A 25,365-nucleotide genomic window follows, 5' to 3' on the forward strand; every position below is an offset into this window, starting at 1 on the left:
AGAGAAGCTGGTCCAGCTTCTGAGCAATCATGTCTACCTTGCACTGTAGTGCAGTAGATAGACCAATCTCAAGAACACCAGCTTTCTTCTGAATGCTGGGTGTGGCTCTATCAGAATGAGAGCTCGAAGCATGGTGTAGGGAATTCTCGGCCAATGTATCAAATAACCTCCATGCTTCGTCCTCGCTTTTCAGCATGAATGTCCCTCCACATGAAGAGTCGATCATCTGACGATTCTTGTCAGACAATCCATCGTAGAAGCTCTGCACTAGTTGTCATTTCGGCACCTGATGATGGGGACATTTCCTGAGGACATCCTTCATTCTCTCCCAGGTCTCATGAAAGTTCTCACCATCTAGCTCTGAAAAGCTAGTGATGGCTCTACGATATTGGTTCGTACGACCAATGGGAAAGTATTTCCGAAGAAACTCCTGTTGCAATTGATCCCAGGACTCTATTTCTACAGAATCTAAGGACTTTAGCCAATACTTGGCTTTGTCCTTCAATGAGAAAGGGAATAGAGTCAACCGCAAGGCGTCATCATCGAAATTATGTATCTATACCGTAGAACAGATTTCGAGGAATTCATCTAAATGGCGGTAGGGATCCTCGTGACTAAGGCCATAAAAAGATAGGAGCATCTGAATAATGCTAGCCTTAATCTCATAATGAGGCGCTCCTACTTTGGGTCTCCGAATGCAGGATGCCTGAACATAATCTGTGGGAATGAAGTATTCCTGCAGAGGACGTGGATGAACTGGGGGTGGAGGTGGAAGATCCATGTCAGCCATTGTTGTCGAACTTCGATGAGAATATAAAATTCTCTTTGGGTTGTCAACAAATGGGTGTAATGGGGTTCCTAAACCTCGTCGCCCCTGCATACATTGGTACTAAGACCAGATGTAAGCAAACGACCGAAATCTAAACTACACTAACACAGGTACTAAAACGTAAATAAAACAAATAACGGTACTACGAAACAGAGATGCTAACTATCTATGTCAAAAATCTATAACTAAATGAATAACAACAAAGTAAACTATTCTAAAATACTGAAACAAATAAATACAGGAAATCACAAACTAAGTTTTTCTAAAACCCACCTGTCTAATCGCTCCTTGCAGAATGATAATTAAGTGAATCCTAGAAAGAACAGTACGTGAATCCTATATTTACTAACTATGTTAATCCTATATTCACTTACTAATCCTACTAACTAAAAAGAAAATAAATAATTAACTAACTAAAACAAATTAATAAATCAAACTCTAAGAAATAAAGTAATTAATTCGTCCTTCCCCGGCAACGGTGCCAAAATTTGGTTGATATTTTGAAATGATATTTTTAAAAACAAGTATTTGCAATAAAACTTTGGAAAATCGTCAACCAAAAGTATAAAAACCGACTTTCCACAAAGTGGTAAGTACGGGTCGAATCCTCAGGGAACAGAAATTAATCAAGATATTTCTAGGAAATTTAATTTATTAATTACAAATGTCAATCTACAATTATAAAGTTAATACAACTACAATTAATCACTAAATTGAAAATGAAACAGCACTAAGTCCTCTGCTCCACACCAAGGGTATTTCCGTCTTTTCGCCAATTATTCACTCTTCGCACTTGGACAATAACCTTGGAAACTAAATATGCTTTTCAACCTAAAAATGCAGAGAAATACAAAGTTAGTAATCTAATCTAACAATGCAAACAATAACTAAAACTAATTCTAATTTTACGAAAATAATAAAACAAATGCTACTTATCAGACAATAATTAAATAAAATACTAAACTAATTCTTAAAATTAACTAAATTAATTCTACTAATGCTGTATGATGATTATGCAGCTCCTAAAATGCAGAAATTACTGAAAACAGGTCTAAAGTGCCGAAACTAAGGAAATTACGAAACTGCCCCTAACTAGTGCAAAATAGCTTTCTGACAAGTTATCAGAAAACCACTATTTGACAAGGAAAACGAGGTCTGATTTTTCCAAAATTTGTTCTGTTCTGCAACTGACAGATTAAAAAATCTGATAGTTTTTATGGAATGAAAAAACGATATCTGGAACTCCAGATATAAGCGTTTCAAATCTGAGAAAAATCAGGATATCGAAAGTCATGTAACTTAAAATCCAGAAAAAGCGGTTTTCGAAAAACGCTTAAAAATCAAAACAAATCAACTCCGAAAGAGCTGAAATTTGGTCTGCAGTTAGATAACACGCCACTAAAGTGAACAGAAAAATAATTTTTGGAAAACACGAAATTTTTACACAGAAAATAACGCTTGTGCGACAGGGCAAAAATCGGGTTTTTCTTTGAGTGCACTATTCACTTTATGAATTTATTTAAACACTATAAAATGCAAATTAAACCTAATGTAATCTAAATGACACTGAATAATAGTGTATATGCAGATGAATATTACAATTACGCTAAATGCATGACGAAAAAAATACGATAAGCAAATTATGACTAAAAATACGTTAACTAACAATGCAAATGCAACTAAGCTACTCAATGAAATGCAATTCTAATTGAATATGTTAAATACTAAATAACTACGAGTCAACTAAGCACAAATTCACAAATCACCCACACAAACCAAACACAATTTACGCACACACTTCTACACTATACTAAATCAAATAACTTAAACTAATCAACCTAAAATCAAAATAAATAACATCTAAATGACATCAAACCCACTAAAGAACAAGGGCTAGGGTTAGGGTTCACTCGGTTGACTCAATTAGGCTCGGTTTTGACTTGACTAAGTTCGTGTTGGCTTGGGTGGAATCGGTTTTGACTTAGCTAAGGTTGACTCAAACTAGGTTCGGTCTTGACTCACCATGGGTTGGACTAGGACTCGACTAGGGTTAGGTTTTGACTTGGTTAGGTTACTAAGACTAGGTTGGACTCGATTGAGGGTTGACTTAGTCAACTAAGGTTGGTTTGGTTTAGATGGGTTCGGTTTGGGTTAGGTTAGGTGAGATAGGCTCGGGATAAGGTTGACTCGACTAGGCTTGACTTGGATTAGGTTAGGTAGACTCGGTTAACCTAAACTTAGGTTAGGTTTGACTAAGTCTTGACTAGGGTTAGGTCTTGGTCTTGGTTGACCTAAGCTAGGGTTTGATTTGGGTTTGACTAAGGCTAGGGTTGACTCGACCTAGGTTTGGTCTAGGCTTTGACTAGGTTAGGTAGGCTCGGTTTTGACTAGACTCAAAGGGGTTTAGACTAGGGTTTGACTCACTTAATTGGGTCGACTAAAGTAGTAACCCTTTAATTATCCTACAATTAATTCAAAGTTACCGATTTTAATGAAGGAGGTTAGGAAAATAAAGTAATAATTATCAATGCTCAACTTGGAAATGATTTGGATTCTCAAAAAATCGCCCCACTGAATGAGGGAGTTACACTCCTTAATTATATTTTAAGACTCTCTTTGGAAAACGAAAAGTCCAATCTAGAAGGCCACAATTTTTGCTTTTCAAGATGGAATTAAATTGCTTTTAATTCTTTGTGGAAATCGTGGAGCCTAGATTGGAGGTTTAATTAAATTTCAAAAACACTTTCCAAAGCCAATGAGTAACTCCTTTCTTTAATGCACATTCCAAATTTAATCCTCTTTTGAATGCTCCACACGATTTTTGGAGAAACTACTCTTTCAAAAAACTTTTTTTAAATGCAATTACTTTAATTACCCTCCTTCTCAAAAATTGCCAACTTCTAATGGTGCTACTTCCTAAACTAATGCAATTAAAGCTACCTAGGGAATAAAATGATTTAAATAGAAAATCGACTTCCTAGGAGTAAATGCTAACCTAATTCCAAAACTTACCTAAATGCAATCCTAAAAACGGCTAAAGCAATAAACCCTAATACATTGAACCTAGACAACCTAATTAAACCTACCTAATTGCAATTAAGAATTACCAAAAACAGCCTAGAGCTCGAATTGAGCTCTAATGGCTGCCGCCTATCCTTGGGGAAGAAGAAGACTAAAAAAATACAAACTAAAAGAAAACGATTAAGCTAAACACCAAACAATTTTGATAAAACTAAATTAAAATCTAATAAAAAGAACTCCTAATTACACAAATGCAAACATGAACAACACTATGCTGGAATTCATAAAAAAAAAAAAATCAAGAACTAAAACTCGATTTTTGGAATTTTCTCAATAGACCTAAAACACAAAAACACAAAATGATAAAAACGATTATCTAGAACAGTCCTAAAATGCTAACTCTACCACAACACACTTTGCAACACTGTAAAATCAATAAAATGTGCAGACATGCAGTATGAAGTAGAAGATTACACGCACACCACGAGCAAACAAAATAAAAGAAATCGGCTAGATGAGATTCTAGCCGATTTTCACAATTTGAATAAAAAAATCTTTAAAAATCAAAGACACCCAAATCAAGCAATGACTCAACCCTCAATAGATCTGCAAGAACTCACTAGAATCGGATCTATAAAGGGTCTATTAACCCAGCGTGGCTGCTAAAATCCGAACTAAGGCAAAAATTGAAAATAAATCAAAATCGGCTAGAATGGATCTAGCCGATTTATGGATTTTTAATGAAAAACGCCTTTGTTCAAGCCCCCAACACCCAAAATAACTCAAACTAATCTTTTTGAAGGCTTTTTCTGTAGAAATAACACAAACACACACATTGGATAAGACAACCCAAATCGGCTAGAAGAACCTCTAGCCGATTTACACATTTTTCTTGAAAAATGATGGAAATCGATACTCGAACATGCAAACAATGAAACAAACCTAGATCTAACGTGTTGGTCTATGCACGGATACTATTCTAAGGTTGAAACAAAAAAATAAAAAATAAAAGAAACACACAGAAATAATAAAAGAAAACCAACACACAATTCGGTTTTAGCTAGAAGAGAAGGAAGAAGAAGACCTACCTCTTGGAAGATCCGACGACCAGGAGGATGAAGAAGAGCGGACCGTGGCTGGAGTTTGACGTCCCAAACAGTTCGAGAATGTTGGACTTCACCAAAAAATAGCACCTTTGCAGCTGCTACACGTTGGAGATCCACCGAAGATGGATTATGCGCCGATTCTCGATCAGAGGGTGTAGAAAGCCGGATGGAGGTAGGGCCGGCTCACCTTGTTGGTGTGTTTCGCACTCCCACACAAGGTTAATGGTCTCCACCTCTGCTACACCTGCAAAAGTACAGAAAAATGGGGAAAATACAGCAATGAGAAAGAAAGAAATGGAGAGAAAACACAAGGGGGATCGAAATATGCTTGGAACCCAAGCATAGACCGGTCTTCAATGGCCAAAACGTGGGAGGATGGAGAGGAAGGAGCTGCTGGAGTAGAATCACTGTAGGGGGCGTCCAAACAAAGCCAAAGACGCCTAGGGTTTGCTGGAAAAAACTATTTATACTTTTGATAATTTTCAGAAACACTGTTATAAAAAAAATATTTTCTATGCGCCTCTTTCTGGGGGGTTTTCTGCAAAACTTTTTGTAATGGATCTGAATAGGCATGTGGATTAGGTTTTGGGCTTTCTAAGGGTTGATCTAAAGTCCAAATAACCTAATTGGGTCGGATATGGATCTGATCCACCTCGAAATCCATGCCCAAACACTGAAATAGCCATAACTCTCTCATTTTAACTCTGATTTTTCTGAAATTCGAACCATAACCCCTTACTATCAAAATACATCTAAACATGGGTTTAAAACCTTAAACTTGATACAAAATGCATGAAAAACTTATTAACATGATGTGCATTTCATGCATCATCAAAACCATTCAACTTTTTGTGCAAAAGTCAGTTTCTTTTCTTTGTATGAATCTATAAAAATATATATAAAGTTAAAATATATACAAACTGACAAATATTATTTAGTAATTAGTAGTAAACAATATTTTACTGCTTCAAAAGTACTTCAATCACGTTCACAACTGAATGTAATGCATGCGAGACCTAAGACTTGAACAACAAAGGTCTGGAGCTGGAGACAACCAATGGCAAAAGAAATCCACCAATCTACTATAAAAAAATCAAATTACATATAATTAAAGTATATGTTGAAACTTGGTTTGAGAAAAGATAGAAAAGTAGCTTCACGATTAGCCCTAATCACCCTTAAGTAGTGATTAGGGTCAATAAAGAAAATTACACTAGAGACCATTGAAAGTTAAAATATAAACAAGACCACCCAATAAACCCCTCACAATAATAACTCTCAACACTCCCCCTCAAGCTGGAGCATAGATATCAATCATGCTCAGCTTGTTACAACACTTTGAGAATTCTGTGATAGGAAAGGGTTTGGTAAAAACATCTGCTACTTGATCTTCTGAAGAAACATGAAAAGTTGATATATTTCCCACTTGAACCATATCCCGAATATAATGACAATCTATCTCAATATGCTTAGTCCTCTCATGAAACACATCATCTTAATAGGCAGAGAAACCTTTATGCTCAATCCGGTAAGCATAGATTTTATCCAAATCATTTCAGCAGCAGTTTGTGCCATGACCCTATATTCTGACTCAACACTTGATCTTGCTACTACAGCTTGTTTCTTGCTTCTCCATTAAACTAAGTTGCCACCAACAAAAACACAGAACCCTGTAGTAGACTTCCTATCATCAACCGACCCTGCATAATCAGCATTAGTATACGCAACCACATCAAGATTTGCCTCTTTTGTAAACAATAGACCTTTTCTTGGAGATGTCTTCAGGTATTTAAGAACCATCATAGCTGCCTCCCAATGAACTTTTCTTGGTTTATCCATGAATTGACTCAATTTGCCAACAACAAATGATATGTCAGGCCTAGTTACAGTAACATAGAGAAGTTTACCAATGAGAGTCCTATAGGACTTACTATCAACTGCCTCATATTGCTCGTCATACAAGAACAGTTTAGGATTCATGGGAATAGTGGCTGGTTTTGCACCAAGCATCCCTGTCTCCTGTAAAAGATCAAGCATATATTTACTCTGAGAAAGAACCATACCTTCTCTATTTCTTGCTACTTCGATTCCCAACAAGTACTTGAGAGGACCCAGATCCTTTGTAATAAAGTATTTCTGCAGATATGCCTTTGGTGCTTGAAATCTCCTGCTCATTATCTCCAGTTAAAATTATATCAACACAAACAACCATAGTCACAAAACCCTTAGAGCTAATCTTTATGAACAAAGAATGATTTGATGGTGACCTCTGGAAACCAAATTTAGACATCACCTCAAACAATTTGTGAAACCATGCACGCGGGCTTTGCTTTAGGCCATATATTGCCTTTTTTAGTTTGCACACTTTGCCACACTCTCCCTGTCGTTCGAAGCCAGGCGGTTGTTGCATGTAGACCGTCTCAGATAGATCCCCATACAGAAAAGCATTCTTCACATCAAGCTGAGTCATACTCCACCCATGATGAACAACCACAGAAGTAACTAAGCGTATAGTGCCCATTCTGGCTACGGGAGAGAAAGTCTCAAAGAAGTCCACCCCATATGTTTGGGTGTAGCCTTTGGCGACTAGACGAGCTTTGTGTCTCTCCAGAGTGCCATCAAAATGATATTTAATAGTGTACACCCACTTACAACCAACAATGTCTGCATCAGAAGGAGGATCGACAAGCTCCCAAGTCCCTTGAGAAATCAAGGCATCCATTTTTTCTTGCATTGCTTGTTTTCATTGAGGATCTAATAAAGCCTGTTGATGATTGATAGGACTGGAGATGGCAGATAAAGCAGATAGAAAGTTTTGCATGTTCTTTCCAATCTTGTCTGTGGACACAAACTTTGAAATTGGGTGCAGAGTACACTGACGCATGCCTTTCCTCAGGGCTATGGGCAAATCATTTTTAATCTCAGGATCTGCTCTACGATCATCAGGATAAGCAATAGAATCATCAACATAATCAGGATCACTGACTGCAAGAGAAGAAGACGATGAAGGGCCACGAGAGGAGGCTTGACGACGAGTATACACCAGTGGAGGATCATGGAACCGAGTTGAAGAGGGATCAGAACATAATGAAGGCAATAAAGGAACTGACTCCAAAGGAATGGGAGGAATGGGTAAGGGAAATGATGTGGACATATCTGGATTCACACGAGACGCGCACGGCGAGAAGTAAGGAATGGTCTCAAAGAATGTGACATCCGCACTGATATACTCTTTACGAGCAATGGGGTCAAGACATTTGTACCCTTTTTGGTTTTTTGGATACCCAAGGAAGACACACTTAGTTGCCTGTGCAGCTAGTTTGTCCCTAGTAGGTCCAAGTTTTTGCACAAAACAAACACAACTAAATACCTTAGGAGAAACTTTGAACAAAGAACAATCAGGATAAAGTTGTCTGATAGGAATTTGGTCATTAAGAGCAGTAGAAGGCATTCTGTTAATAAGGTAACAAGAAGTAAGAAGGGCATCTCCCCAAAAAGAAGCTGGCATGTTTGTTTGAATCATAAGGGTTCGAGTTACTTTCAAAAGGTGTCGGTGTTTTCTTTCAGCTACCCCATTTTGCTGGGACGTATGGGCACATGAAAATTGAGGGCAAATCCCATTATCCCGATAAAATTGTAATAGTTTGCTAGATTTGAATTCAAGAGCATTATCAATGCGAACAATTTTAACAATGGAACCAAATTGAGTATTTATTTCAAGAATAAAAGATTGGAGAATACACAAGACTTCAGATCTCTCCTTTATTAAAAAGACCCAAGACACTCTAGAGTAGTCATCAACAATGACAAGGTAATACTTGGACTGAAACCTATTAGGAACCCGACTAGGCCCCCAAACATCAACATGAATTAGATCAAAAGGACTTTGACTAGTATAACTCTGACTTAAAGAAAAAGAACTACGATGATGCTTGCCCAACTGACATGCTTCACACTGAAAGGACGTTGTAGGAGAGACCTGTGGAATGACTCTTTGAAGCATGGAAAGAGAAGGATGACCCAATCTGATATGCCATTGGTAGGAATTAGAACTCGATTCCACACACGAAGTTGCTACTCCAACAGGTTGTGTAAGATATAAACACCTCCCTCCTCATGGCCTCCACCAATCTTCTTCCCAGACAGCAAATCCTGAAATACACAAGAACCCGGGTCAAATATAACTCGACAATTTAGTTCTTTTGTAAGCTGGCTTACGGATAATAAATTCTTAGGAAACTGTGGAGCATGGAGAACATATTGAATCCGTAATGTAGGGGTAAAATGCACATCTCCTTGCCCCACCATTGGGGATAATCTACCATCTGCCAATTTAACATGACGAGGGAAAGATGTATGAACCAGTGTAGAGAAACTATATGAATCTCCACAAAAGTGTTGAGAGGCTCCATAATCAATAATCCATATCTTACCTCCATCATCCAACTGAGTACCCGCAGAGCATGCCACATCAGTCACTACAATAGAGGCAGACACAAATGCAGAACTCTGAGAAAGAAGTTGATCATATTCTGCACGACTGAGAGTAATCGTATTGGTTGAAGAAGTAGGCACAGGTTCAGTGATGGAAGAGACAACCGGAGTTGTTGCTTTGGGAAACGATAATGAGCTCTGAGGGCGACTTCTAGGGTTCTTATCCCAACAACGATCCTCAAGGTGCCCTTGCTTGCCACAATATGTACACTGAAGCCTGCTACGACCTCCACTGCCTCTTCCATGACCTCTGCCTCTGGAAGAACTAGGTAAACCATGCCCTCCTCCACCAGTGACAACAAGAGCTGAAGTCTGAGAGTCTCCATGAGGCGGAGGAAGGGTAACAGCAAGACGACTTAACCGGTTGTAGGCATCAGCTAGAGTACGGATCTCTGAGCTAGTAAGCATTTGCACCTTGGCTACTGAGTAATCTGGAGATAATCCTGATAGAAAACGAGCCACCATAGTCTACTCCTGATGGGTTTTATGATTAGTGCAGCAGGGAGGACGAACAGAGTTGAGCCTTTTATAGGCTGATTTAACTGATGCATAATATTGGGAAAGATTCTGTTCACCCTGCTACAACTGAAATATCTCTTGCTCAACTTATAAAATTCTACTGACATTTTTGTCTTGAGAGTACGTGTCACGTAATGAATCCCACATCTCCTTTGCAGTAGAATAGTAAATTAAGCCGTCTGCAATATGTGGCTGAACACTGTTCATAATCCAAGACATAACAATGTCATTATCTTCCTGCCATGTGGCATATTTCCCAGTTTTCTCTGTTGGTTCCTTTTTTAACAAAATATGTTTTCGACGATGTCCTGATACAGACATCATAAAAGTCCTCGACCACCTTTTATAATTATTGTCGTCCAGCTTTACGGACGACCCATAAGAGAAGGGATTAGCAAAAGCTTTGTACTCTGCAGACACTTCAAACCTTTGTTCACCATCACTGGACTTTATTTCAGCCATGGTATTTCACTGCTGACAGTAGCTAGCTAATGAGCCGGATAATAATAATAACCAGAAAGTAATCACGAGCAAACTGATAGTAAAGAAATACATTCCAGCTGAAATAAAATCCTTGTCTTGCAATATATATATATATATATATATCACAGACGCCACCAGCAAGATAATAAATCTGATCACCACTATAAAAATTAATTTTAGATGACAAAAATTGATTTCACATTTGAACTTCAACAAAAAATAATCAGATCTGATTAAATCTGATTCCAACAACATCAAGCACTACAGATTTAATGCCTACCACATCAACACGACTCTGATACGAGCAAATCTGATTCCAACGACAGCAAGCACTACAGATTTAACACCTACCACATCAACACGACTCTGATACGAGCAACAGTCAGTCAGCCACACCATTCAGATCTGTTCCAACATCAATGCTCCACGCTACACGACATCCAATTACTGCACAATCTCAGATCTGCTCCACCCAATCACAAAATGATTGCTGATCTGATGCAACATGATCATGATGTCAGATCTGCTCCACGCAATCTCCACATGATGGTAGATCTGATGCACCACGATCCATCAATATTACTGAGGCATCATCAACAAGGAGCAAAAGAGGAACACACGATCTAGGGTGTTTGATCAGATCTGCATATTGTGTAGAACTAGTCAGATCCCAGGTCGTGAGACTGAGGAAAGAACCTAGGGTTCGATCAGAAGGAAGATCGAACAAACTAGATATAGGCTAGGAGGAGAGAAGAAGAAAGAAAAAAACTATGATAAAGAGGGAAGAAAGAAATTCAGCATAGGCATTAGATTCTCCCAAGAACGAGAGGCTTTGATACCATGTTGAAACTTGGTTTGAGAAAAGATAGAAAAGTACCTTCACGATTAGCCCTAATCACCCTTAAGTAGTGATTAGGGTCAATAAAGAAAATTACAAAAGAGACCATTAAAAGTTAAAATATAAACAAGACCAACTGATAACTTTTCTGATTTCCAATAAACCCCTCACGATAATAACTCTCAACTGTATATAAGTTATAAAAATAATGCAAAAGGGGTTATATGAAATTTAATCATCTTACCTAGGGTTTACACCAGAGTTACCAGTCAAGGAAGCGGGAGCGGGAAACGATACGAGAAGCGGGAGCGGGAAGCGAGACACTTTCAAAAATTTAGGAAGCGGGGAAGCGTGGGACCACTAAGAAGAAAATTACGAACCGTCTCGGAAGCGACCAAGGAAGCGAACCGGAAGCGACCTAGGAAGCGAACCGGAAGCGAGGGGGAAGCAAAAAAAATGAAAAAATGGGGAAGCGTGGGGGAAGCGCGCTTCCCAAAAAAGGGGGATGCTTCCCCACACATTTCGAAAGTGCGACGTTTCCTGCTTCCGAAGCGCGCTTCGGGGAAGTGCGCTTCCCCTTTTACCTAGGCGCTTCCGGTAACTTTGGTTTACACTTTCTTCTTCCTCTTTGCTAACTCCATTCCAAAAGGCCCAATAGCAGTTCTATATCTTATGAGTTGGTCTAGTAGTGTGTCTCGATCCTCTTCGCTTTGAACAAGACGATTGGCACAATCATATAAGTCATTCTTTATCTCCTCATTGGACTCGATATTTTTATACTTATAATATATGGCTGGATTCAAATATAGGTTTGTTGCATGCAAAGGTTTGTGCAATTGATTGCTCCACCTTTTATCGATTATCTCCCAAACCCAGCCGTATATTTGTTTATCATCACACACATTTACCTACTAAGTAAAAGAATTGAAAGTAACCATTATAGAAGCTAAGATAAAATGTAATTTACAATTAGTAGAATACAAAAAAATTAATTTATAATTATACTTTTATTTTTTCCTTTCCACGATCCATTTTCTTGTAGATGTAACCCATAGCAGGCTTTTCATCGCTATCAACCAATCGAAGCATGTCAAACAAGGGGGCCATTGTTTTCAGAGCACAACTCACTCTCTTCTAAAATTTTGAACTCAAAATCATGCTTTCACATCTTTTACCAACTGACGTTTTTGAAAAACTATTTTTTTCCCAATCATCTCTAAGAAATATGAACTTTCGGCATTTTTTCTAATTATATATGCTTTCTAGAGTAAAAAAATGGCAAATTTTGTCACTGCAGGCCTATGTAAGTCCTTTTGTGTGTGTGCTCTCATCATACTCAACACTTGAGAATGTTTGTAATGAATACCACCAATTGCCTTGCTTTTCCGGAAATGTTCTTCAACTCTTTCAATTATCCTATATATTCCAACATCATATCTATACAATGTGCAGCACAAAGAGTCCAAACTAAATGCTTTCTCTTATCCATAAATAATTTACCTGCTTTCACATAGTTTGAGGTATTATCAATAACAACTTGAACCATATTCTCCTCCCAAACTTCAACAATATCATTCAACAATGCAAAAAGCAAATTTGCATCTTTTACTTCATTTGATGCATCAACTGATTTCAAAAAAATTGTTCCCAAAAGGCAATTAACAAAAAAATTAATGAGTGTACACCCTTTTGTATCCATGTTTGGACCAATGCACTTTGTATTGGTCCAAGAACTCCTTCATTTTCTTCATTTCTTTATTCAAAAGTAGTTCTCGCAACTCGTGATATGATGGAGGCTTCATCCCTGGTTCAAATTGGCCTATAGCTTCAATCATACTGTAAAATGAAGGCAACTTCGCTATATTAAAAGGTATTTGTAACGCCCCGGATTTCCAAAACAAAGCTAAGTTAAAATTTTCATGAATTTCTTTTTTTTTTTTTTTTTTTTTTTTCATTGCAGCGGAACTTAGAAAAGCTTTTAGCAGCGGAATAAGACGATAATGAGTCGTCAGTTTTAGAAAACTCCGAGCACGTTGCAGGTATGTGGCCAAGCAACTCATTGACCACCAAAGTGTTCCATTTTATCGAAAACATATGTTTATTACAACACTACTGCTTAGGAAAGCAGTGTAGGTTCAATAAAAAGGAAGCAGTACAACTCTGTCTAGAGAAACCCTGGAACTTGATGCCGCCTTGCTCCGCATATCGCCACGCAGGTTCAACACCTGAAATCCCCATTAAACGGGGTCAGAACCACCGATGGTCTGGTAAGTAGGCAAACACCTATCTGTTCAACTCAAGTAAATGCATAGACCACTCTGGGTCGCAGTTCGTAATACGACGCTCAAGCCTCCATGACTTAGCGTATATCGTACAAGCCTCATCAGGGCTATGAGTTGAACATCCACGCAAGTCGTCATGACTTCGCATGAGCCTCTTCAGGGCTGTGAGTTAGAATAACCTCTCAAGTCTCTACGACTTAGCCTTGACTTCCTCAGAGTCACGAATGGATGTCTAGCTCAAGCCTTTATGCTTGGCACATCCGTATCCTACGAATCTAAGGACAGCTCTCCGAGCTTCACTTAGTCGTACGGATATCAATGGGGTTCTTTCCCAATCGGTCCAGTAGTATACCGACCATGACACCTTCACAAAGGTTATGCAGGACTGACTCAACAACGTCATCCACTCATACATTCAAAGTAGCGCTGTACCTAAGCTAATGCTTTGTTTCGATAATTGCACCTCCCCCTGGGCTTAGGGGACTCATATCTGGGCGACAACGCGACGATCTGGGGGTTGATTATTCTATGTATTTTAGATACCCCAGAGGCCTGTTGACCCCATCCCCCTAGTAGGACGGTACAGCATACCGGAAGAGATCCTTACTAGGTATCCGAATGCATTCTGCTACTGCAGTAGTTGGGTTCAATCCTTAGATATTTAAGGATAACCACGACCTCCATACCTCTGAGTGACGAAGGCCATCAATGAACTCTATCAGGTTCGGGTGAAATATATGTCACTCAAGGCTGCGCCATCACCGTCTTCCTCGGTGAGAAATTCTGAAAGGGGCCTGCCGGTCTTACAATTACTTGACGAACATTGCATGCCTATAGGGCAGCCTTTGAGAAGTATGTACCCGACCCCAATCAACCACACGGTTTTCACCGTGGAACAAAAGTTTTATTCATATGCATGCTTAACTCTGCTCTCGGCACTTCGGCTTTGACGAGCACTTCACCTCTTTCGGTGGAAACAACACACTCCGGCTCAGCGGCCCTTACGAGTCTGGTTGTCTGATAATTCTCAATGAGCATGCACATGACTCGATCTCTACGGATCGGCTACTCGGCGTATTTTTACGCAACGAGCTCAGGACCTCGTCAAGGCGCTACCACTACTTTGGCGCAACGGCTCTTACAAGTATGATGCCCTTGCAGGTGTCAGGGAGACGAGTCATTCTGACATCGTTCCAACAAAGGGCATCATTGTGCCACTTAACTGGTTTCGGCAGCTCTTCTGCCAACCATTCTGTCAACACCTTCTCTGCTCTACCGGCAGTGGTGCGACGAACCTTTCTACATCGTAGAAGGCATTCTATAACTGGGTAGCACTTCTGCTACGTTCTTTCTGAGCCATTCTTAGCTCCTTCAGGAATTTCAGCAGCACTTCCTCTCTTTTACGGAGAAAGCGTGCGTTTCTTTTATCCGTTTCAGCGGCATCTCCCCTCTTTGGTGGGAAATCGCTACGCTTAACTCGGGAAATGGATGCGCACCGTTGTGCGTACTTTGCATCCATCAAGGTTGCAGGAACCTTGGGCCATAGCTAGGCCATACATAATTGATTTAGTCTTTACGTAAAGAGCATTTTGCCAAAAGGCGAAGCCTTTCCAATAGGGGCTTCATTCGTCAAGCAGAATCTTGTACGAGGAGCGGTAAGGGAATCGCATGGGCGATTTTGGAGTTGATCTCCGTTTGAACGCTCACTTACGCGCCATATATGTAATATAAGCAGAAGCCTGTGCTTTATACAGCGGCGGCGTAAAGGAAATGCATATACTATTGTTCAGGGTGTGTAACTGAACGAAATATTCTACATATATAACAAAGCAGAAGCCTTGGCATCGTTCGACGCGACGGCGTAAGTAAATACATTGCAGAAAGCAGGAGCCTTGGCATCGTTCGACGCGACGGCGTAAGTAAATGCATAATCGGAAGTGCAGTAATCGGAAGTACAGAAAGCAGGGAGCCTTGGCATCATACGACGCGACGGCAAAGGTAAATTACATGGCCTGTGCGATATAAGACGCGTCGGCAGTATCAGCAGATATACACCTAGATCTGTATCCAACGATAGTTACGAGGCGAGCGAGTGAACACCGAAGTGTCCTAGAGGGCTCAACCAAGAACTAGGGTGAGATACTATTTTGAAGAACGCATATACTGCGTATTCGAACATATATATCCGACGATAGTTACGAGGCGAGCGCGTGAACACCGAAGTGTCCTAGAGGGCTCAACCAAGAACTAAAGCAAGATACTACTTCAGAAAGTATATTCTATATACAAACAGTCAAATACTTGAGAAAGATGGATCAACGAAGCGAACTTACTTCAAATCGTGGAAGAAACGGCTCCGGGTTGCTTCTTTGGCTTTGAGCCTTCCTTCGAGAGGTCAGACTAAGTCAGATGAAGCTGACTTAGTTGAGAAAGAGGTAGAGTAGGTCAAGCTACTCAACCTAAGTGGTTTGAACCAAACAGGGTTCGATCCAAGTCAACTGGGTTCAGCAGGTTCGAACTCAGCTCAAGTAGGCTAAGTCTGGGTTCAGAAATCCAAACCGGAATCTGGACCAAAAAGGACTTTGACTTTGACTTTAAACCCAACTAGGTTTAAGTCAAGTCAACTGGGTTTGGACCAGGTCAAGTGGGTTCAGACCCAGGTCAGGTGGGTTAGGACCAGGTCAGGCAGGCTCAGGCTAAGTCAGGCAGGCTCAGACCAGGTCAGGTGGGCTCAGGTGGGCTAGGCTAGGTAGGGGAGGTTTAGGAGAGAGAGAGAAGGCAAGAGAGAGAGGGGGGGTCGATTTTTATGAGAAGAGAGAGAGTGGGGAGGGCTATTTATAGCCCAAGCCCACCTCCTCTTGGGTTTTCTCATGCCCAAACTACCCCCTTGGCTTCTTTTTAATTCCAAGAGGTTCCTTGGTGTGGGGCCCACTTGGATATTCCATGGGATATTTTTGTGGGTCCCACCAGATATTTTCTGAGGAATATTTTTGTGGGTCCCACCAATATTTCCGTGGGTCCCGCAAGAATTTCGGGTTTCCGGCGATTTTTTCCGAAAAATTCTGAGTACGCCATTTTCTTCGTATTGACGTAACTAAGAAAGTTGGCTCGTACGAATCTATTGATTTCGTTTAGTTAGGAAGTTATGGCTTCCCGAGTGTTTGAGCATATATTCGCAATTCGACGAATACCCTAAGTATAACTGGCTCGCAGGAATTGATTCGTTTCGCATTCTGAGAAGAAATGCTATTTTTACCGGTAAATGCCTCATGAATTTTATTCAGATATTTTCTGAAAAATTGCGGGTCTTACATCATTACCCCCTTAAAGGAATTTCGTCCGCGAAATTCAGCTAAGAGTACAAGGTGAAGAGTTCAGGATATTTATCCCGCATATCCGATTCGGGCTCCCAAGTGCAATCATCGACTCCGTGATGTTGCCATCTTACTTTGACAAGTGGAATGACCTTTGTCCTTAGCACTTGCTCCCGTCGGTCCATGATCTCTATTGGCCTTTCTTCCACCGTCATATCCTCCTGGATGTCAATATCTTCATGTTGGATGACGTGGGAAGGGTCGTGAACGTATTTTCTAAGCATTGACACATGAAATACATTGTGTATCTGTGTATACTGCGGTGGCAATGCTACTCTGTAGGCGGTCTCTCCTATCCGGCTCAAAACCTCGAAGGGACCAACGAATCTGGGGCTGAGCTTCCCCTTCTTTCCGAAACGAAACACACTCTTGGTTGGGGAGACCTTGATAAAAACCTTATCTCCAACCGCAAAAGCGAGTTCCCTACGCCGCTGATCGGCGTAGCTCTTCTGTCGACTCTGAGCAGCCAGTAGCTTCTTTCTGATCATGTGGACCTGCTCAGTGTAATGCTGTAACACAATGGGCGAGTCCAAGGTTCGCTCACCCACTTCACCCCAATGGATCGGTGATCTACAGGGTCGTCCATACAAGGCTTCATACGGCGCCATCCCAATGCTAGCGTGGTGGCTATTATTATAAGCAAATTCAGCCAACGCTAGGTGGGAATCCCAATCACCTTTCCATTCCAGCATACAGGCTCTTAGCATATCTTCAAGAGTCTGTATGGTTCGTTCTGATTGCCCATCTGTTTGGGGATGGAATGCTGTACTGAACTTGAGTTTCGTCCCCAGGGCTCTCTGAAGCTGCTCCCAAAAGTGAGAGGTGAACTTCGGGTCACGATCGGATATGATCGAAATCGGCACTCCATGGAGTCTAACGATTTCCCGAATGTAGATCTCTGCCAATCGTTCAGTTGAGTATCGAGTGTTGATTGGCAGGAAGTGAGCAGACTTGGTGAGTCTGTCTACGATCACCCATATTGAGTCATGTTGTCTCTTGGACCGAGGCAATCTAACGATGAAATCCATCGTAATGCCTTCCCATTTCCATTCTGGAATCTCGATCCGTTGCATCTTTCCACCAGGTCGCTGATGTTCGATCTTAACTTGCTGGCAGATCAAACACTTCGAGACAAACGTAGCCACATCACGCTTCATACCCTTCCACCAGTACTTTCTCTGCAAATCTCGGAACATCTTTGTACCCCCAGGGTGGATAGTATATTTGCTACTATGGGCCTCCTGGAGTACTTCCAGTCTTAGCTCAGGGTTATTTGGAACCCAAATTCTTTCTTCCATCCATATTCCTCCATCTTCTTTCAAATGGAAGAAAGTGTTATCTTTTTCAGCACGAGCTTTCAATTCCAAGTACTGGGGATCCTTGAACTGTTCGGCTACGATGCGATCGAGGAACTCAATGTGGATCGTCAAACATGACATTTTGATTCTACCTGAATCAGCCAAAAATGGCTTCCACTTGACGAAATCCTCCATCAACTTCCATTGTCCGGTTAGGCTGGCCAGAGTGCCAACAGTCTTGCGACTAAGGGCATCTGCTACAACATTCGCCTTTCCAGGGTGATAGGAAAGCGTGAATTCATAATCTTTGAGGAATTCCAGCCATCGCCGTTGCCGCATATTGAGTTCTTTTTGAGAAAAGAGGTATTTTAGGCTTTTATGGTCCGACATGACCTCAAATTTCTCTCCATACAGGTAGTCTCGCCAGATTTTAAGCGCGAACACTACCGCGGCAAGCTCCAAGTCGTGGGTTGGATAGTTTTTCTCATGGACCCTCAACTGTCGTGATGCATAGGCGATTACTTTGCCATGCTGCATCAACACACAACCCAGACCTGTTCCTGAGGCATCGGTATATGCCACGAAGCCTCCCTGACCAGAAGGTAAGGTAAGGACAGGGGCAGTGGTAAGCCTCTGTTTGAGAACCTCAAAGCACTCCTTACACTGGTCAGTCCATTCAAACTTGGCTCCCTTTTTAAGTAATTTCGTCATCGGTACGGCGATTCGGGAGAAGTCTTGTATGAACTTCCGATAATATCCGGCAAGTCCAAGGAAGCTACGAACCTCAGTGATATTTTCTGGCTGCTTCCAGTCCATCACAGCTTCCACCTTCGCAGGATCCACTGCGATTCCATCTTTTGAGATCACATGACCAAGGAACATCACTTTATCTAGCCAGAATTCACATTTTGAAAACTTAGCATAGAGTTGGTTATCTTGAAGGGTTTTCAAGACGATTTTCAAGTGCTCCACGTGTTGTTCCTTGTTCTCAGAATATACGAGAATGTCATCAATAAAGACGATGACAAAGCTATCCAAATATGGTCTGAATATCCGGTTCATTAGATCCATAAAGGCAGCAGGCGCATTAGTGAGTCCGAAGGGCATTACTACGAACTCATAATGGCCGTATCTCGTTCTGAAGGCTGTCTTGGGTATATCCTCTTCCTTTACTCTAAGCTGATGGTATCCAGACCTGAGGTCGATCTTGGAGAACACTCTCGCTGTTCTGAGCTGATCGAATAAGTCCTCAATCCGAGGCAACGGGTACTTATTTTTAATGGTTGCCTGGTTAAGCATCCGATAATCGATGCATAACCGAAGGGATCCATCCTTCTTCTTTACAAATAGTACCGGGGCTCCCCATGGTGACATACTTGGTCGGATGAACCCTTGTTCCATCAGTTCTTCCAACTGACACTTCAACTCACTGAGTTCAGCTGGCGCCATTCGATACGGGGCTTTGGATATCGGCGCTGTTCCAGGTAAGGATTGAATTCCAAATTCAACCTCACGAAGTGGCGGAAGTCCTGGCAATTCCTCAGGAAACACATCGGGAAACTCCCGCACTACTTCCAAACTCTCAAGGGGTTGGTCGTTGGATTTTTCCACCGAGAGACTCAACAGGAAGGCCACACCACCCTTCCTAAGGTATTTTTGTACCTTAAGTGCTGATATGAGCCTTTTTTGTGGAACTGGTTTGGATAACCGGTATTCCATCTTAGGTAATCCGGGTCGAGATAGAATCACTCTGCCCTCGCGGCACAGAATCTTGGCATTATTCTGAGCCAACCAATTCATTCCCAGAATGACATCGTACTGTATCATATCGATCAGGATGGCATCAGTAGGCAAGTGTTGCCCTGCTATCTCAATATCCAAATTTTTCACACACCGAATACATTTGGTGCGTGAACCCAACGGGTTATATACTTCGATCATTTTATCAATCGGTTGCACCGAAGCGTGGAGTTGTTCGGTGAAATCGTCAGAGATAAACGTATGAGTAGCACCACAATCAAACAAGACGTAAGCTGCATGTCCATTAACAGGTACGGTGCCTTCAATCAGGTCACCATTTTCGACTTGTTCAGTCGTTACAGCATATACACGACCTGCAGCAGGCCTTTGTTCTACTCTAGGTGGGGGTCGTTGGACTTGTGTTCGTTGTGGTACTTGTTGAGAGGGTCCGGCAGATCCGGCATTCCTCCTCTGCTCATCAATAAGCTTCTTCCTGCATTGTCTTGCAATGTGGCCCACTTTGCCACAGTAGAAGCATCCACCTGTGTCACGTGGACATGGTCCTCTTGCGTGATTAACATGGCATTTTGGGCAGTTTGGGTTGAACTGCAGGTTGTTTGGAGCCATGTTCTGCCTTGGCCTTACAACTTGTTGAGTGTTGTTCCCACCTTGGAACCTTTTCTTCTGAAAGGGTTGTCGTGAACCCTGGCCACTTGGAAACATTCTCTTCTTGTTCCCACCATCAACTATGGGCCTTTTTGCTATGATCACTTTTGATCGCTCCCAATCCACTTGTATTTTTGAAGCTGCTGCCACAGCCGTTTGAAACGTTTGGGGCATGCTGGTGATAACCCGTGACCTTAGCCCTTCTCGCAGTCCATTGATGTACTTGTCGGCCCTTTCTTGGTCGGTCTCAAATAACCGGGAGCAGTACCGTTCAAGATTTTGAAATTTGGTGGTATAGTCAATCAGATTCATGCCACCCTGCTCCAATTCCAGAAACTCCATCTTCTTTTTGTTCCTGGAGTGTAATGGAAAGTAATTATCCATGAAAGCTCTCCGGAAGTCAGTCCAAGGAATGACTTCAACTTCCGAGAACTGGATAATCTTAGTGGTATCCCACCACTTCCGTGCGTTGTCTTTCAGCCGATACGTGCCAAAATTGGTTTTCTTTTCCTCTGGTACTCCCAGAACTAAGAAGGCACGTTCCGTCTCTTCGATCCAACTCTCCGCGAGCTCAGGATCGGCTCTGCCAATGAAAACTGGCGGGTCAAGCTTGAGGAACTTCTCATAAGTTACTCCTCCCAGGTGCTCGTTTCGTGGTGCGACTGGTTCTGGCCTCGTTTCACGGATGGCGGTAACCAGGTTGTTGAGTGTCTCTAACAGGAATCCTTGCGTATGAGACTCCTCGCTTGGTATGGTTCTCCTCGTCGTAGGAGCCATTTATCTATGCACACACAAGCACTTGTTTTTAGTTTCTCGATGTATATGAGGAAGTAAAAGCTTTATTTACTTAATATACATCACATTTACACAAGCATTGCCTTAAACAAAACGTCATGCCGCACTGGCAGACTTTAGGCAATGAGAAACTATATACATGAGTCTACTGACTCCAAAACATCACCAGTCTCTTTAAGACTTGGATTTCTTTGATGAAGACGAACTCCAAAAGGTCCATCTATTGCCACATGGCCTTGGTGCAGGCACTACTAGCTTTGGCTTGGGCGGCACTTCCGCACTAGCAAGCGAATACTGGGGATATATGAGAGACTCCAGTCCACTTTCCCAGTTAGCAAGATCAAGACTCTGGGAGTCTGGAATAAGGATTGGCGAACAGAAAGAATCTCCTCTTTTGTTCCTGCCATTTAAGCTCGGCATATGTGATGCCGGATGGTAGCTTGGCGAGTGATAGACTTCTGCAGGGAAGTTCAAATCAAAATCCCTCAGCCTTGGTAATTCATCAAAAGATGTTGGGGTATGGTTGCTCCCAACACTAGAGTGATGCGGTCCACTGACACGCGAAGTCTCATCCCTGAGACCCTTTGAAGCCCGCCGACCCATATCGGCGGTATATTTCCTTTGGCATTCGTTGGCGGAATGCCCATCTTCGCCACAGTATTGGCAGTCTTGGACTTCATACGGGCATATCCACTCATCGTGCATGACCTTGCAGCGATAGCAATATCCACGCGAGTCATGAGTTGCCATCTATACAAAGATGCACCCAGATCAGAACAAAAGTATAAAAACATATACTTACAGTGCGATATCGGTACCATGACGGATCTTGAACCAGGTTTCTCAGACTCATGCTCTGATACCAATTCTGTAACGCCCCGGATTTCCAAAACAAAGCTAAGTTAAAATTTTCATGAATTTCTTTTTTTTTTTTTTTTTTTTTTTTCATTGCAGCGGAACTTAGAAAAGCTTTTAGCAGCGGAATAAGACGATAATGAGTCGTCAGTTTTAGAAAACTCCGAGCACGTTGCAGGTATGTGGCCAAGCAACTCATTGACCACCAAAGTGTTCCATTTTATCGAAAACATATGTTTATTACAACACTACTGCTTAGGAAAGCAGTGTAGGTTCAATAAAAAGGAAGCAGTACAACTCTGTCTAGAGAAACCCTGGAACTTGATGCCGCCTTGCTCCGCATATCGCCACGCAGGTTCAACACCTGAAATCCCCATTAAACGGGGTCAGAACCACCGATGGTCTGGTAAGTAGGCAAACACCTATCTGTTCAACTCAAGTAAATGCATAGACCACTCTGGGTCGCAGTTCGTAATACGACGCTCAAGCCTCCATGACTTAGCGTATATCGTACAAGCCTCATCAGGGCTATGAGTTGAACATCCACGCAAGTCGTCATGACTTCGCATGAGCCTCTTCAGGGCTGTGAGTTAGAATAACCTCTCAAGTCTCTACGACTTAGCCTTGACTTCCTCAGAGTCACGAATGGATGTCTAGCTCAAGCCTTTATGCTTGGCACATCCGTATCCTACGAATCTAAGGACAGCTCTCCGAGCTTCACTTAGTCGTACGGATATCAATGGGGTTCTTTCCCAATCGGTCCAGTAGTATACCGACCATGACACCTTCACAAAGGTTATGCAGGACTGACTCAACAACGTCATCCACTCATACATTCAAAGTAGCGCTGTACCTAAGCTAATGCTTTGTTTCGATAATTGCACCTCCCCCTGGGCTTAGGGGACTCATATCTGGGCGACAACGCGACGATCTGGGGGTTGATTATTCTATGTATTTTAGATACCCCAGAGGCCTGTTGACCCCATCCCCCTAGTAGGACGGTACAGCATACCGGAAGAGATCCTTACTAGGTATCCGAATGCATTCTGCTACTGCAGTAGTTGGGTTCAATCCTTAGATATTTAAGGATAACCACGACCTCCATACCTCTGAGTGACGAAGGCCATCAATGAACTCTATCAGGTTCGGGTGAAATATATGTCACTCAAGGCTGCGCCATCACCGTCTTCCTCGGTGAGAAATTCTGAAAGGGGCCTGCCGGTCTTACAATTACTTGACGAACATTGCATGCCTATAGGGCAGCCTTTGAGAAGTATGTACCCGACCCCAATCAACCACACGGTTTTCACCGTGGAACAAAAGTTTTATTCATATGCATGCTTAACTCTGCTCTCGGCACTTCGGCTTTGACGAGCACTTCACCTCTTTCGGTGGAAACAACACACTCCGGCTCAGCGGCCCTTACGAGTCTGGTTGTCTGATAATTCTCAATGAGCATGCACATGACTCGATCTCTACGGATCGGCTACTCGGCGTATTTTTACGCAACGAGCTCAGGACCTCGTCAAGGCGCTACCACTACTTTGGCGCAACGGCTCTTACAAGTATGATGCCCTTGCAGGTGTCAGGGAGACGAGTCATTCTGACATCGTTCCAACAAAGGGCATCATTGTGCCACTTAACTGGTTTCGGCAGCTCTTCTGCCAACCATTCTGTCAACACCTTCTCTGCTCTACCGGCAGTGGTGCGACGAACCTTTCTACATCGTAGAAGGCATTCTATAACTGGGTAGCACTTCTGCTACGTTCTTTCTGAGCCATTCTTAGCTCCTTCAGGAATTTCAGCAGCACTTCCTCTCTTTTACGGAGAAAGCGTGCGTTTCTTTTATCCGTTTCAGCGGCATCTCCCCTCTTTGGTGGGAAATCGCTACGCTTTACTCGGGAAATGGATGCGCACCGTTGTGCGTACTTTGCATCCATCAAGGTTGCAGGAACCTTGGGCCATAGCTAGGCCATACATAATTGATTTAGTCTTTACGTAAAGAGCATTTTGCCAAAAGGCGAAGCCTTTCCAATAGGGGCTTCATTCGTCAAGCAGAATCTTGTACGAGGAGCGGTAAGGGAATCGCATGGGCGATTTTGGAGTTGATCTCCGTTTGAACGCTCACTTACGCGCCATATATGTAATATAAGCAGAAGCCTGTGCTTTATACAGCGGCGGCGTAAAGGAAATGCATATACTATTGTTCAGGGTGTGTAACTGAACGAAATATTCTACATATATAACAAAGCAGAAGCCTTGGCATCGTTCGACGCGACGGCGTAAGTAAATACATTGCAGAAAGCAGGAGCCTTGGCATCGTTCGACGCGACGGCGTAAGTAAATGCATAATCGGAAGTGCAGTAATCGGAAGTACAGAAAGCAGGGAGCCTTGGCATCATACGACGCGACGGCAAAGGTAAATTACATGGCCTGTGCGATATAAGACGCGTCGGCAGTATCAGCAGATATACACCTAGATCTGTATCCAACGATAGTTACGAGGCGAGCGAGTGAACACCGAAGTGTCCTAGAGGGCTCAACCAAGAACTAGGGTGAGATACTATTTTGAAGAACGCATATACTGCGTATTCGAACATATATATCCGACGATAGTTACGAGGCGAGCGCGTGAACACCGAAGTGTCCTAGAGGGCTCAACCAAGAACTAAAGCAAGATACTACTTCAGAAAGTATATTCTATATACAAACAGTCAAATACTTGAGAAAGATGGATCAACGAAGCGAACTTACTTCAAATCGTGGAAGAAACGGCTCCGGGTTGCTTCTTTGGCTTTGAGCCTTCCTTCGAGAGGTCAGACTAAGTCAGATGAAGCTGACTTAGTTGAGAAAGAGGTAGAGTAGGTCAAGCTACTCAACCTAAGTGGTTTGAACCAAACAGGGTTCGATCCAAGTCAACTGGGTTCAGCAGGTTCGAACTCAGCTCAAGTAGGCTAAGTCTGGGTTCAGAAATCCAAACCGGAATCTGGACCAAAAAGGACTTTGACTTTGACTTTAAACCCAACTAGGTTTAAGTCAAGTCAACTGGGTTTGGACCAGGTCAA

The 25,365-nt window shown here is 42.1% G+C and overlaps 1 non-coding gene across 1 annotated transcript; it reads left to right on the top strand.

The window, feature by feature from the left end:
* The first annotated feature begins 284 nt into the window (after window positions 1-284).
* On the top strand, window positions 285-387 carry LOC149818513 (small nucleolar RNA R71). Its single transcript, XR_016427549.1, has one exon. It is a non-coding gene; the product is annotated as a small nucleolar RNA R71 (small nucleolar RNA).
* Window positions 388-25,365: the final 24,978 nt, after the last annotated feature.

The sequence above is a fragment of the Nuphar pumila genome, chromosome 13 (genome assembly GCF_984573655.1).
Source record: "Nuphar pumila chromosome 13, dmNupPumi1.hap1.1, whole genome shotgun sequence".
NCBI lineage: Eukaryota > Viridiplantae > Streptophyta > Magnoliopsida > Nymphaeales > Nymphaeaceae > Nuphar > Nuphar pumila.